This window comes from Sarcophilus harrisii, chromosome 4 (genome assembly GCF_902635505.1).
Source record: "Sarcophilus harrisii chromosome 4, mSarHar1.11, whole genome shotgun sequence".
NCBI lineage: Eukaryota > Metazoa > Chordata > Mammalia > Dasyuromorphia > Dasyuridae > Sarcophilus > Sarcophilus harrisii.
The window spans coordinates 361,865,230-361,867,364 of NC_045429.1; positions in this window are offsets into that span (position 1 = coordinate 361,865,230).

Here is a 2,135-nt window from a genome sequence, read left to right on the forward strand (position 1 = left end):
AAAGGAAGAAGGGTAATAAGAAGGATTTCTGGGGGAGTGAATGGTTAGTACCAATACACTTTTGAGGAGTGACTGGGTGACAGGAGAGAGAAAATAAATGGGGAGGAAATTCAGTTAGCAGTAGTAATTGCAAAGAAATTTTTTAAAATAAAAATTAAAATAAAAAACCCATGCCCCAATTGATAAATGATCAAAAGATATGATCTATACCCAAAGAGCTAAAATCATGCACATTCTTTGACCTAACAATACCAATACTAGCCATGAATACCAAAAGAGATTAGGAAAAGACAAAACAAAAAATGACTTATATGTTTAAAAATATATTCATAGCAGCTCTCTTCTCAAGGAAAAAAATTGGAAATTGAGGAGATGCCCATCAAGTAGGGAATGGCTTAAAAAATTGTGGTATATGTTTGAGATGGAATGTTATTGTTCTATGGGAAATGATGAGCAGGATGCTCTCAGAAAAGAAATGCAACAACCTGGAAAGTCCTCCATGAACTCAAGAAAAATGAAATGTATTGTATATTGTCCAAAGTAATAGCAATATTCTGGGATGACCAACTGTGAATGACTTTGCTATTCTGAGTAGTAAAATCATTCATGACTACTCTTAAGGACTTATGATAAAAACTCTTATCCATACCCAAAGAAATAATTAATTGTCTGAATACAGATTAAAGCATTCTCTCTCTCTCTCTCTAAATTAATTTTTCTTCAGGGTTTTTATTTTCATTTTCAGTCAATTCATTCAGTCAATTCATTCGATTGACTTTTTTGGAAATGTTTTGCTTAACTTCACATATGGTTTCTTAATTGTAAGTGGGGATAAAGAAGAGAACCTAGAACCCCCAAATTTTTAAAAACAAATGTACAAAAAAATTGTTTTGAATGCAACTGAGGAAAAAAAATTTAAAAAAAATCAATGGACTTTGAATGCAGATTGAAGAATTTTTTTTTCATTTTCTTTCTTCTTTTTGATCTATTGCCTCTTTCACAACCCACTTCAATAGCATATATATAACCTATATGGCCTACAATCTTTGAAAGAGGGAAGAGACAGGAGAAATGGAGAAAAATTTGGTAGCTTAAAATTTTGTAAATATTAATGCTAAAGGGGGCGGAACCAAGATGTTGGAGAAGGCACATGAGACTTTTTAAGCTCCTCTCATTCCCCTCATAACCAACTATTTAATTCAGCCTCAAAAATAGCTCTTCACTGCATAAATTCATGAAGATTAGAAGCACTACAATTTATCAGCTGAAGATAATCTGGAAGATCTCCAGGAAAGGTTTGTCCTGAGGGGCCAGGAACAGACTAGTGCAGACAGCAAGAGACTAGCATCCTGAGCGGCCCAGAAGCGGGGTGATCTCTGTGGCTAGAGAAATTATAGAGCAGACTCTGCTATAGGTTAACTGCTCTGCCTTGATTACAAAGCAATAAACTGGCAGAAAAATTAAGGCCTAAAACAGAGGGTACTCTAAAAAAATGCCAGAACCTAACAAGATCTGACTGTAACCACTGAGCCTCTAATCTGCACAATGGGGTCTCGACCTGGGGCAATAGAACTTCCCCAGCAGGACTGTGCTTCCCAGGGCAGATACACTTCTGGTCCCTGCAGGGCCATTCACTGCTTAGCTGCTAATACCCACAGCCCCAGGGAGGGATTTGCCTTGGGGTAGTGAAACTCTCACTGCTTAGCCTCTAGCCTCAGGGCAGTCGTTATCTCACACTACAGGGTTCTTTGCAGGGCACTTTCCCATCTCTGCTTTGCTGGCCTGAATTAGTTCTGGGTGGGGAACTCTTTCCCAGAGCATTCCAGTATCTTGCTGCTTTTTGTAGCCAACTGGCAGGACAGCTACCCATCCATACACCTATCACTGCTCTGCAGAGGAAGCTGGTAACCTCCTGGCTCTGAAGGCAGACCCTACAGGCTTTAACAAAATGAGTAAAAAAATCAAAAGGACGATTGATAATTTCTATATAGAAAGAGAGCAGCTTTTCAACCCTGAAGAGACTAATAGCAGACAGTCTCCAGACAATTATTGGTCTCCAATACAAAAGGCTCTCCTAGAAGAGACTACTAAAAACCTTAAAAGAGAACTAGAAGAAAAATGGGGAAAGGAAAGAG